We start from the raw sequence: 13,632 nt of genomic DNA, 5'->3' as shown, positions 1-13,632 counted from the left end.
CCCTTCGTCTTCCCCTCGCTGTTATAGCCACGTGCCGTCGTCAGGCTTTCTCGATCCACGCGCAGATCCGGAGGTAAGGACGACGAAGAAGCCGCGCAGTCCAGCCCGCCGCCGCCTCCTCTCCCCTCTTTCCCCATGCCACGGTGGCGGTTGAGGATGCCGCAGGGGAGCGATGCGGATGCTCCTCGTCGCCTCACCGGCCACCCACCGCCGAATATGTGCTCGCGCGCCAGCCGCAAGGACCTCGTCACGCACGTCCTCGGTCGGAGCTCCGGGTTCAGGTGGCAGCGCAGGCGCGAGCGGCGGCTGGAATCCAGTGCGATGCGTCGTCGCCGCAAGAGGGAGAAGAGGCGGGAGGTGAGACGGTCGGAGAGAGCGGAGGAGGCACCACTGTATTTTGAGATAGAGAGAAGAGTGGGACCCACTGACATGTCGGTCCGTTTATCTTTTGTCTAACTGACATGTGGGCCCCACCTAAATAAAGATTATAATTTGCTTCATGTGCCACATCACCGTCATGCATGACGCGGACCAAGTCAAAGCAGCCACGTGGGTGCCACATTAGCCAAAACCGCTATCCAAACCACCTTAGAACTTTATTTGCACTGGTTTCGAAAGTTGAAGGCCGCATCATATCTGGTATTGCGGTTTAAGGTTGAATTTCAAACTCGACGACTAATTGAGGGACCTAAAGTGAACTTTCCTAACTGATTTAGTCACTCTGAAGTCTGAACATCAAGTACGTTTTGAGATAGTATGCAATTTGTATATGTATAGTTCCATACCGCACCTGGACAGATAAAAAAATTTCTTCAAATCACAATTATGTCCAATTCAAAAGTTTGTAAATTTTGAAATGTTAATCACTTGGAGGTAACGGTTTGTCAGTTCATCGGATCAATAGGCCTAAGGTACTGATATATACAACTCGATCCTCGATCTTGTGCAATGAAGTTATATATGAAAGTTTGGTTTAAGGTTCACAATTGTTTGTTTGTTTGTTTGCAAAAGCTAGCAAAATACTCTAGTGGAAGACGCCAGTAGAAATTAAAAATGGCCAGGAGATGCACAAGTGCGATTCTTGTTGTCAGGCCAGCAAAAAGCTTTTGCTGAGGTCCAAAGACACTGACTGAGCAGACAGCACCGCAGCAGCTGCAAAGCTACACAAAACAGGAAGCTCAAGTTTAGCATCCGATCTGATCATAGTATTCATTTTGGTCATGGAATCGTTGACCCAGATAGATCAGACTTCTGCTTTTCGTCTTGCATATCCATGTGGGAAAAATGCACAAGCTTGACAAAAAGATTTTACAAGAAGCTACGAGTAAATAGGGGACCATTTATTTAGATTATTGAACACATTATATTACTGTCATAGATTATCTACATACATAATTATATTGATAAATTAAATATTTTAATAAGAACTTACAAATAACTTAAAACAAGTAGGCCTGAGTAATGAAGTAGTAGAATTTTTTTTCAAGAACACATACTTTTTTTAAGTGTGAAATAAATAATTCGTTTTAACTATCAATAACCTGGTGAATAAGCTTAAAAGTGGGCCTTAAGAATTGCAATCATAAGCAGACAAAAGTTTTCGAGTGCACTTGTCATGTGTCACCAAAAATTATTAAACGTTGTGTTCTTTTAGTTTTTCCATTTAACGCAGCACATATATTCATTTCACATAGCCTTTGTGGCTTTGTAACAAGCCGAACCATCTCTACTACTTCATCCGTTTCACAATATAAGACTTTCTAGCATTGCTCATATTCATATAGATGTTAATAAATCTAGGCATATGTTGACGGTCGTTATCGATCAGTTTCGAGCGTCAATATTACCGAAAGAGAGAAGAACTAGTTATGCTTGCAATGCATATTTGTGTTAGAAAAATAATATTCCACTAGTATTAGATTTACTAATCTTTTCAAGAATAACAATAAATTGGAGAAGAATCGACATCAAAACAGACAATCAATCAATCGGACGATATCGAGGATCAGACTTATGCATGAATGGGCCAAGAACTTAGAAATGACACTTCAAAACGGCCCAAAATTCAAAAGTCTATATAGAGGAGCAGAAGAGGAGGCCACCTGCCGAAATTGGGCTAGGAAGGCCCGGCCCCTGGTTCAGCCGAACCCGAACCCTCCCTGGCATCGTTGGATGCAGGGTTTCTTCTGGACGGTGTGGATCACTCACCAATGACGGTTGGAGGGCAATTCCGACCGTTCCAACTGCCACAACCGTCATTGGCAGCCTATTCAAGGAGTTCCTCTTCTCACTTCCTAGGTTCCTCCACACACTTCAAGCGAGAGCTCTCTCATATTCTCTCAAGTTTAGTTTAGTATTCTCAAGCTAGTGGAGTAGGAATAGAATAGAAATCAGAGTCTGGAAGTCTTCGGGTATGGCTCTGGTAGCTCTCCTTTCCTCTTTTGTAAGCTTTGTACTTTATTTAGAATACTCTTCTTTGTACATTTCTGGTATTGAAATACGTTCTGAATATATGAATGCCAACTTTACTTTATGTTCATGTTATACTGATTATACTGCTAGCTTATCTGGAAGATGCATAGGTACGGGTATAATGTTTGCTATTGCAATTACTCTATGTCATGACGATGATATTAGAGTAGTATCTGGTAGTTTAGGCGTGGTGTCTAGATTATTGGGCATCATTATTTGGGGTTATATGTTGCGGATGAGAGGTGGGCCGCTGATGGTGAAAGCTCAGTACGGGTATTCCTCCGCGCGTGTATATAGTTCTAAGTTAATTTCTTGGGAAGGGTACTCCTCCGTATTTAGCCCCGTATGGTCATGACAGATTGTCGTAAGGAACTCGGCAGTGGGGTGACTTCTCGAAGTACTAGGAGGGCATCGGAAAGAGGGTATTAGCTAGTTAATCATATAACTAGAATGTATGTATATTATGTATATACTAGAAGTATAGGAATAGGTTCTTTTCTATTTTCTTTCCACTTAGGTTAGATAATTTAGTATGAGAATGAGTAGACTTATGCTTGTGTGTCATCCTTTGAATTATCTTAACCCCTGCTTAGACTATGATTATTACAACTAACATATAAACTATTAGTACGGTTCTCTCTACTATGATCTTCCCACATGATTAAATAATTACGATACCCTTGGAATACTCTCGGGTGAAATGCTACAATGGTATATCCGTGCGCTTACGGATAAACTCTATAACCATAATATACCAGGAGTATTTCTGCGCCATTGCTGGGAATTATATTTCTAGTAATATCGTTAAGAAATACCAACAGCATATATGTGTGTCTAGATTCATTAACATCTATACGAATATGGGCAATTGTCGAGGAAGTGATCCTCTCTAGCAGGAGATCGTGGGATCCCCCTTTCGTGAGTTCGGCCGGGGGGAAAGGCCCGCCTCTGGAAATCACGTATCCGACCCCAAGGCTGCTAGCTAGCGTGTAAACAACAAGATTATACAGGTTCGGGCCGCTATGAAGCGTAATACCCTACTCCTGTGTATGGAATTTAGACTGAGAGTTACAAAGGTTCCTAAACTCCGGAGAGCGCTCTTGCTTCCCTTCTCCTAGAGCTCAGGTTTTCTGAGAGCCGTCCACTTTCTCGGTGGGCAAGGTCCTCCTTTTATACCTCAAGGGGATACCACATGCACCGCCTCTACCTACTCTTCTATCGGGTGGGGACCCACCCTACCTTGACCGGATCTCGACCTGTGCCTTCGCCTGGAAGCTAAGCCACAGTTTGTTCTTGAGTGGGGCCCAGCGCCGTCCCTCGCCTGACACGGGGGACAGCCCTGTCATTCCCTTATTAATGGGTGAAGACTTGTGGTGGCCGCCCTCTCATAGGGAGAACTGCGAATGACCCTCCGATGGGACGGGTCATACCTACCTCCACTCCGCCGGAGGCAGATGCGACGTGGGGGCACGGCAGTCCGTGCAGTCAGACGTGACCGGCGACAGACCGGTCACAGATCGGTCATTCGTGACCGACGCGAGCCAGTCGGGCACGCTGCACGTCTGCCCCTACTGCATGGAATGCGGCAGGGGGCAGTTGGGGCGCTGCGCGCATTAAAGGTGGTTCAACCTGGGCCCCCTCCCCGCTTGCTCCCCCCGCCAGATGGCAGCTGGGCGAGGGCGTCGGGGCAAAGCGGCGCGAGGGCCCGAGGGGTATGACGTGGCACCCCGAGGCCCCCCGGCCGCTATTGCGATTCGTGGGGTGCGGGGGTAGGGCAAGGCTGTAGGGTCACGCGACAGGATGGAAAGGTAAATTCCCCTCACTTCGCATACCCCCGGGCCCATATCTCCGACAGCAATGCTAGGAAGTCATACAATATGAAACGGAGGGAGTACTACAAAAAAAACTTGTTTTCGCCATGGGTTTCTGGTACGTCATTCCTTTCCGTTTCCCACTTAGACGGATGTGTTTTTCACACTTTGTTTCCGATTTGGCGAGCGGTCTTCTCGCACAACAATGCTACCCAGCACTAGCGATCCCGGATGACATCCATCTAGGCAGCGTCCAGACCACCACTTGGACCGAGGAATTTTTTTCATTTTTTTTAATATTTACAAAAATAGTCTATCGGTGAAAAGATTTACAAAAATAGACCCTGCCGCCCTCACTAGGCCGGCAAGCCGATGTGGCAGATGGCGCCACGATGGCGTCGTGTGTGCATTTTGCGCTTAGGTCCGGAGCGCAATGCAATTTGTGCTCGACGAAAAAAGCATTTGGCTGGTTTTTTTTGCATCTAGGCCCCTTGCCGCCATCTAAAAAACCAGCCAAATGCTTTTTGCAGCTCTGTTGTTAACAATTAAAGAATAATTTATTGGTAAAACTTGTTAATAATGTTTTAAAAATTGTATTGAAGTCGGTTGTTTTGCAATTTCATATTTTAAGTAAGAGTTTATGTTGTAACTTATTCGACGTATTAGTGTACGAAATTGATATTGGCCTATCGTAGTCTCGGTCGTCGAAACATTATATACACTTAAACAAGGAGAATTATGTCACATAAAGAAATAATAGTAGAGTTTGAGCATGATACATCTGGTTCCATTGCGGTTACATAGATAAGATTGGATTCAAACTAGGAGGGAGGTAGTGAAAGAGTTAAACACAACGATGATGTAGTAATGGGACAAATTTCAATAAGGTAAGTTGTCCGATAAAAGCTAACCCCTACGTGAGGATCCCTCTCCTCTCTCAAACTACGCTTTAGTAAACCTGTATTGCTCTGGTAGTTCAAACTGCACCACACGGTTAGGTGGAGTTAGAACCCTTTTGGTGTCTATCCATTCTCTGTATTGACATCTCCTTGGTGATTCCTGTGAGAAACGAATAGATGTGAAGACGAACAAAGTTAGTTAATCTTGTCAGAAAATAAGGATTCATGATAATCAAAATATTCTTACCATGAAATCGTCGTCTAGAATATTTGGACAAACAAAGAACCTTCGACCCAAAGTCGTAGGCTTTATGGACGAAGAACCTGACAACGATCATCGCATCTGCATTTTGGACGGTCTTCCCATGGAGGGAGTGCCGTAGTTAACACCCGCCAGCCACACTGTTGTTCACGACGTTGTCGTTCGTAAGCCGCTTTTCTTTGCAGGTATTGCTCAGTACTTTCGGATGAGAAATACCAGCGTCGTTCTTGTAAATAAGTAGTTAGGTCGAGAACGGGATTTTCTGTATTGACCCACTCGATGTATCCGCAAGCCGTAGCGCGGGTCTGACGAATAGAGTAGTATGATGAAGAATAAAACAATTGCCCATACAAAATGAATAAGCATATGCAGATAATAAAATACCTCACGGTCATAGTTAGGACACCTAAAAAAGTGCTTTCCTCGAATGTCAGGATTCATCGAAGCCATTAGTTGGCATCGGTCACTGCAAAGGCAGAGAGGCCGCTGGCAGCAAGGTGGTAGTAGGTATACACAAGGATCGCTACGCCAGTTCGGATCCTCAACACCCTAGCGTCTAGCCATTGCCGAAAGCTGGTGGGATTTGCAATGAAACCAGTGAGGAAGAGAGTATTGAATGTGATTGAGTTATGACAGTTTGTGAGACATCGCTCATTATGGCGACTTATGTAGGCACCAAAATCGCAATGATAACCTTGACATGTCTACATTATGGGCCGTGGTGGGTCAGCCTGATTGGCGCTGAAAGTAAGATTGGACATATGCGGATATATACCCTGCCGCCCTGTATATGGGCAGAATAAGGCCTTCTGCCCTTTTAGAGGGCGGCATGGCGCCAAAATGAAGATTAGACTTATGCGGATGTGACATGGAAGATTAGACGTTTGTGGAAGAATAAGGGCATGTGAAGCCATTCCGCAGTCGTATCACACGCGAATAAAGGAGGCTGCATCGGTGCGGCAGAAAGTACTCGTGCATGCGCTGAAAGGTATTGTGCTTTTGTAAAAAGTAACAGTGAACTTTAGGGATGCGAAACCCGAATAGCAACTACGTATTCATTCTACAAGCATACAGTACTAGCATGTAAAGTAATTAAACAAAGAGAAGTCTGCTCTACTGGCCCTGCCCCGCGCCGCGACCACGCTTGGTCCTCCGGGCCTGTACTCACACGTGATCCTGGGAGTACGTGAAGTGATCCGGTGGCACATCACGGATAGCACGAGTGTCAGGCGGTGGAGTGGAGGGCGACTGGTCCTACGTCTGCACCGGCGGTGCGCCTCCCAGCAATGAGGGACCGATGACGTCCTCTATCGAGTGCTGGAAGTCGAAGTCGCTGATGTCGAAGTGCAAGGCGGAACCCCACCCGTACTCCGACGATGTCCTGGCATGGTTCATGGTTGGTGGACCCTGACTTGACGTGCCAAGAAGACAAGGCAAATTGTCATGCGAGGCTTCATAAGTTCCAAATCTCATCTCTATTATTTTCTGTTTGGCCCTCCACGCCTTGGCATAGCTAATAGTATACTTGAATGTCTCTGCGATATGTTGGATTATTGACTTTGGTTCATATGTCAGATTGTCGATGACATGCGCATACATCTCAAATGCAACAAATGCACATGTAATGTTCCTGTGGTATTTCTGAACACCAGGTAGATAACATGTATGCTTGGTAACGACTGACACTGTCTAGTAATCCTTCCATTTTCCCTTATAAGCGTGCACTCTCCAGGGACACCCATCTTTTTCCTTAACACACCTAACTTCATATTGTAACCAGTTGAGCTTGGCAACCCAAAACTCTCTATGAAGTGACACTGCAAAATACTTTGCCGCCTCCTTCATATATTCTCCATTAGCATAAATCGCTTCTTGAATAACCTCATTGTACTCCCATCTCACACTATCCTCTTCAGAGACGACCAGACCAGAAAAATCCTCAGTAACCCATTCCGCTGGATTAATATCGTTCTCCTCATCACCTGACGAATCATCTTCCTCTACACGTTTGTTGTCAGAATCCTCTCTCTCCATTTCATTCCCTCGTTAGCCACTCCACCAGGTTGAATGCCCACTGGAACTACTACGCCACCTTCCTCTGGTGCGTTGACCTCTTACACGAAAGTCTCATTCACTTCAGCACTTGGTCCCTCGCCATCATCCATGTTCATTTGCACACTTGGATCCTTCGGGTGAACATACGGAAGCATAGCTAGAGGCCACCCGTGTTGCAATGCATTCTCCACATACCATCTCCACATTCGAGAGTTTTGAACTAGTATTAGTTCCCAATAAAAACCCTCAGTTGCCCGACTTACTACAAGATAGATTGTTATGCCACTTGTCTGTGAATCAACTCCCAAGCCCCTCATCAACCATCCTTTTATAGAAGGTTGTAACGGACTCAAAATTTCAGGGAAAATTTTTTGCAAAATATTTTAAGTCATGCTCTTCTTCATTCTTATGTTAAGTGACCTTGCTTTCTCTTAATCTCTTTTACTCTTGATCTAAGTTTTATTTGCAAAGTTAAAAGCTCTCTTTTAAAATTTTATAAAATCCCTATTTTATTCTCTATTTATTTCAAATTTTATAAAACCTTTCCATTTATTTCTTTAATCTCTAACTTTGGCTCTAAATTATATTTCCTTTGAACCCGTTCCCGAACACCTCCAACGAATACCCTTTCAATCCCCGCTTAACCATCCCTAGAGCACATGAAATATCAACCTCCCTAGAATACATGGAATACCAATTCTTATTCTCCCCAGAACCAATACTTTCCTTTTGATCTCCACCCAACTATCTCCAGAATACATGAAATGCCATTTTCTAACCACCCTAGAGTACATAAAATGACAATTTCCAATTTCCTCAAAGATAATACTCTCCCTTTGAACTCTACCCGAATATCTCTAGAGTACATGAAATGTTGATACCTTTCCTTTAGACTCCACCTATATTTCCCAGAGTCCATAAAATATCCTTTTCAATCCCCTTTTGAGTCAACATACCCATCCTTTAGAGATTATCAATCTACCACTAATTCCGTTCCTATAAAATTTCCCATCCACATATACTTCCGAATCCAGTTCTGTACTCCCACAATTATTTTCCCTTTGAAATCTCGTTCCTCCAAATTATCCATTTATAACCCTGAGGCTAAACCGGCCGGTGTAATTCCAAATTTTGTTGGAATTTATTTTGGATCACCCCTATCTAGATCTATCCACAAAAAAGCTTTACCTCCTTCCATCCGATCCAAAATATTTTATGGTTAAGTTCTTATTTTAATCGAGCCGCCAATTTGATTACCATGGCTTGATCGCATCCTTGGCACAAGAATAATATTATCACCAATAATTGCTCTTGTGCTAAGAAACCTAATTTCTAATCCCTTCCATATAAAGTCCGAATTTCCTTTAGCCCACCACCGAATCACTAGAAATTCATACCGCATATCTGGGGACTAAAATCCTATTTATTCCTCCATCCATTTTTGCCACCATCCCAAATATTTATCCAAAGTTAGTAGATTAATTATTTCTATTTTCTTTCCTTCCATTTGATTATTTCAATCTTACATTTTAAAATATTAGAGAAAATATTTTGTGACAAGTTTTATATATTTGGTTCTTATTGAATTCTATTAAAATTGGAGCATCTTTATTTTGAATCTTTTTCAAGTTTATATTTCAAAAATAAATATCTTTAGTTTTATTTTTAAAATATTTCAAAACTCTTTAGCATTTTAAAAAATCTATTTTAAAATTCCTTTTCTAAAATTTCAAAAAGATCCACTAACATTTTTCTTTAGATCTATTTCTTTTGAATTCCTTAGCCAAAATCCAAAAAGATCCACATCCATCCTTTGATTTCCATCTCCTTTAAATTCCTTGACCAAAGTCCCCAAATAACTTTCTTTAGATTTTATCTCCTTTGCATTCTATTCAATTCCCTTCATATAAAATTACCAAAATTCTCTATTCAATTTGGGCCAAAAACTCCTCATTTGGCCCATTCCATTCTCTTTTTTCTTTTCCCTCCATTTTTTCTCGGAATAAGTTCATCTAAGGTCCCTTAACTTGTCAACGAATCCGATTTTCGTCCTTCAACCGGAAAACCAGGTACAACGGGTCTCTCAACTATCAAAACCGGTGCTGATGAGGTCCCTCGACGGTTTTGACTGACGTGCCGCCTACGTGGCTAATTTAACTTGGTCTTCATCTGACGTGGCATTGACGTGGTGCTTACGTGGCATTGACGTGGTGCTTACGTGCCGCTCCGGAGTGTTGGCTCCTCTCTTTCCGACATATCTTGACCCACATCGTTTCTGTTGTTGTTGTCAGTGTACCACTGGGTGCTCTCAAGCACGGGGCGCCTCGACGGCGTGCTGGCCGGCACGCTCCGCGGCTACGTTTGGTGGCCGTCGATCTGCGACGGCCATGGGGGAGACGGTCGCAGCTGGGAAGCGAGAAGGCGGCGACCATTGGCTTGGGCCCCAGCCTCCTCTCCACCATGCTAGCACATCGACGGGAGCTCGGGAGGCTGCGGTGGCGCAAAATGATGCGGGAGCTCGGCTAGGCAGCACTGCCGCCATGGAGCTCAATGCAGTTTGCGGCGGATAGCTACCCGCGTGCACGACGGTGTGGGCACCGCATGGCGAAGCACGCGCTCAGAGATGCATTGGGGTTGCCGCGACGGACGGAGCCGCACGCTGCCGAGGCCACGCGCGGCGGCAGGCTTGATGGAGAAGCAGAAACAGTTTTTTTTTTTTTTCCGTTGCAGCGCGGCACTTTGAGTTTTGGTCCTTGGTAATGGTAGGAGCAGGAGCAGAAGCAACCTTGTTGGCTTGTTGGCCTTCCTGCCTTTCCTTCACTACTTCTTCCCCGATCAACCCTTGAACCAAGTTATGTAGGACTTCCACAACAACAGCAGCATCAGCGACGGCAGGGACTGGATGTAGGGATGGGTAATCAACTAATCATGCTTTCCGGCGGCGGCGACTAATCAACTAATATGCTCCGTCGCGCTCGCCGGCGACCTTCTCCTCTGCCTCCTCCTCCCCCAGCCACCTCTCCACTGCCCGCGGCCTGCCGCTCTGCCCGCCCTCCGCTCGCCTGCGGCCTACCGCCACCGCTCCGCCATGAGGATGAGGGAGAGCCGAGAGGAAGAAGAGGGACAGCCGAGAGGGACTTGTGGGGCCCACGTAGGTCCCACCATCTTTTTTCATTTGACATGTGGGCCCCATCATTTTTTTTAATTTATGTGTGAAACTGACATGTGGGTCCCATGAAGTTTATTATTTTTCTGGATCGGATTGCCACATAAGCGCCACGTCAATACCACATCAGATGAACACCAAGTCAAATAAGCCACGTAGACGCCACGTCAGCCAAAACCACTATCAAAACCACCGAGGGATCTCATCTACACTGGTTTTGATAGTTCAGGGACCCGTTCTATCTGGTTTTTCGGTTGAAGTACAAAAATCGGATTCGTTGACAAGTTAAGGGACCTCAGTTGAACTTATTCCAATCAGTTATAACATGCATGGAATGAAACAGGTTCTCGAAATTGTGGACTTACTAAATTCCTCTCTTATTGGGCCTCACTCTAGCTAGGCCCAGATTCCTGGTAAGCCTTGTAGCAATTGGTGTAGTCGTGTAGAGGATCTGATTGCTTTTTCCAAACTTTGTTTTGTCCTTCACTGCATAAATATACACTTATGTATTTTACCTATTTTATTTAAGAGGCTTCTCTGTAAAATTGGTTATACTCTCAGTTCTTCCTAATAAATTCTATGCAAAAATTGCTACTACGCATCTAAATTTTATGGTCTTTGGTGATGGCCAATTGGCCATCAGAAGAACATATATACCCTGAGGATAGATTAAAAACTTGGTAATTTATTGAGGATACCATTGTCATTATTTAATTATTTTTTTGGGATAAATGGAGAGAGAAACATGCGAATATTTATCATTAAAAATATTCACTCATCCTAGCGCATTGCAAGCGTGTAGATTAATTAGCAACCGATATGCAAGCTAGTACTCCCTCCGTTTCACAGGGTAAGCCATTCTAACATTTCTCATATTCATATTGATGTTAATGAATCTAGATACTTTCACAATGTAAGCCATTCTAGCATTTTTCACATTTATAATGATGTTAATGAATCTAGATATATGAATGTGGAAAATACTAGAATGGCTTACATTGTGAAACGGAGAGACTACATTGCAAGGGGCTTTTAACTATTTGCCACTTTTAAATTTGGCAAATAACTATTTGCCACCCCTATCTCAATGACATGTGGGTCCAGTGGCAAAAAGTTATTTGCTACATCTAAATATGGCAAATGGTTAAATATCTCACATTGCAAGGATCCTTTATAACGTGCTCATATGGATATGTTGGCTACATAATGTAGTATTTATAAATTATAATGCGAGCCGAATCAAAAAAAAAGTGATACAAATAAAAGTTATTGTTATATAAAAAAAACGTTCTAACCTGATGTCTACTAATAAAAACCAACTTCTTACTACATAGTTAGGCCTGGTTTAGTTTCTCAAATTTTCTTCTCAAAAACATCACATCGAATCTTTGAACACATATATGAAGCATTAAATATATATTAAAAAAATTAATTGTACAGTTAGGGGGAAAATCGCGAGACGAATCTTTTGAGTCTAATTAGTCCATGATTAGCCATAAGTGCTACAGTAATCCACATGTGCTAATAATGGATTAATTAGGCTCAAAAGATTCGTCTCACGGTTATGAAATTAGTTTTTTTCATTCGTGTCCAAAAACCCCTTCCGATACCCTATCAAATACCTGATGTAGCAAAAAAAAATTTCTTTTCACGAATTAAACTAGCCCTTAGAAGGTAATTTTTTTTAAAGAAATGAGTAACTTGAGGTTGGAGCCTTGGACACGGTGTGAACTCCCAAGTACGAAAGTCTAGTTTGCCTGCGTCATTGTAGTGCATATACGCAATGAGGCAGCCCTCAATTCCGCCGCATCTTTTGTTGGTCAAAGGATGGGTAATTGTATGCGGCCGCCTTTTTTCCGTGGTGGATGTTCTACTTCTCATGCCTCAGCTGCATTTCTGGAGCAAAGGACCTGACAGTTCGATCCAGCGAGCTAGCGGCTCTGATTGTTTGATAAATCGTAGGAAATACAAACTAATCAAATAAAAAAGATTTATACGATAAAACTTAGCGATTTAAATTGAGTTCTGAAAAACAAACTACGATGAAATTTTTTTAAAAATCAAGATGCAGATGAACAGGAGTCCGAGAGTTTGAACTTCGAGTAGCTAGCAAAGTCAATCTGAACAGAGTGCACGGTAGATTCGACCTTTTCTTATACGGTGAAGCTCAATTTTGGGTAGATATTTTATTCGTCTCTTTACTAGTGATAAAATAAGATCTAGGCAACGCAGGTGACAAAAACAACTAAAAACTAATTACGAAATCAAACTATAAGAAAAATTAAAATCAACTTGTTGAACTTTATGGGAAAAGCTGGTCATGTGATAGTGAGTTGTAGGTAATAAGTTCAAATCCATAAAATCAAGATATACCTCTAGGATCTCTCTTTTCTAATATGTGTTAGGAGACAAATTCGTAAAAGTGTTGTATTGCTTGTATATTTGTGTATGTGCATGTGTAACAATAATTACCACTTTGGTTATGGATGAACGGTAAAATTCAAACAAATTTTATAAAAAAAATACATTTCAGTTTGATTTTATTACCTGTTTACCAAGCAATTTCTAGATTCCTACCGGCTTATCTGATCACCATGATGACTGAGGCTGTGTTCTTTGCTCCTAGTCCCAACTCCTCTCCCTTGTTTCTATACAAAAGTTGCTTAAAATATCATAATGATCCATTTTTTTAAAAAAATAGCTAATACTTATTTAATCACGTGTCAATAGACTACTCCTTTTTCGTGTGGAGGAGTTTTGTTCCCATCCACCCAAAACTAACACAGCCTGAGCAGTTAAGATGACTAGCCCCAACGTTTGGCATATCGAAGAAAAAAGCAAAACGATATATTTACAAATAAAAAATAATTTATGAATAAAACTTTTATCTACGTGTTCTTAATAATCTAAAAGCAAAGAATAAAAAATAAATTACAATGAGAAAACCCCAAACTCTAAATTTTAAAA

This window comes from Oryza glaberrima, chromosome 8 (genome assembly GCF_000147395.1).
Source record: "Oryza glaberrima chromosome 8, OglaRS2, whole genome shotgun sequence".
In the NCBI taxonomy this organism is placed as follows: domain Eukaryota; kingdom Viridiplantae; phylum Streptophyta; class Magnoliopsida; order Poales; family Poaceae; genus Oryza; species Oryza glaberrima.
This window is presented reverse-complemented; position numbering follows the sequence as displayed.